The sequence below is a fragment of the Mizuhopecten yessoensis genome, unplaced genomic scaffold (assembly GCF_002113885.1).
Source record: "Mizuhopecten yessoensis strain PY_sf001 unplaced genomic scaffold, ASM211388v2 scaffold10799, whole genome shotgun sequence".
Lineage (NCBI taxonomy): Eukaryota > Metazoa > Mollusca > Bivalvia > Pectinida > Pectinidae > Mizuhopecten > Mizuhopecten yessoensis.
Window position 1 is genome coordinate 25,786 of NW_018408727.1, and position 455 is coordinate 26,240.

General features: G+C 36.3%; 1 protein-coding gene across 1 annotated transcript in view; it reads right to left on the reverse strand.

Annotated features, from left to right (window-relative positions):
- The window catches only part of LOC110462551, a 7,264-nt gene that overhangs the window by 1,388 nt on the left and 5,421 nt on the right, over positions 1 to 455 (reverse strand). The window lies entirely within an intron of this gene.

Consider the following 455-nt stretch of genomic DNA (forward strand, 5'->3'; position numbering starts at 1 on the left):
TAAAATATCATAACCCCGGACCTATTGGTTATACAGAACAAGTCATTTAAAGATTTAAACATATATTGACCACTGTAACCTTGAATATGGGCAAAGGTCATTCATTTTGACAAAATTGGTAGCCCTTCATCCCAGCCTGTTAATGACCAAATATCATCGGCCCCTGTGACCTTGAATATATGTAAAGGTCATTCATTTGAATAAACTTGGATGCCCTTTATCCCAGCATGCTACTGGCCAAATATCATCATCCTAAGACTTTCGGTTATTGAGAAGAAGTTGTTTAAAGATTTGTTATGACAATTGACCCCTGTGACCTTGAAAATGGACAAAGGTCATTCATTTGAACAAACTTGGTAGCCCTTAATCACAGCATGCTACTGGCCAAATATCTAACCCTAAGGCTCTTAATTATTCAAAAGAAGTTGTTTAAAGGTTTTAAACATATTTGACCC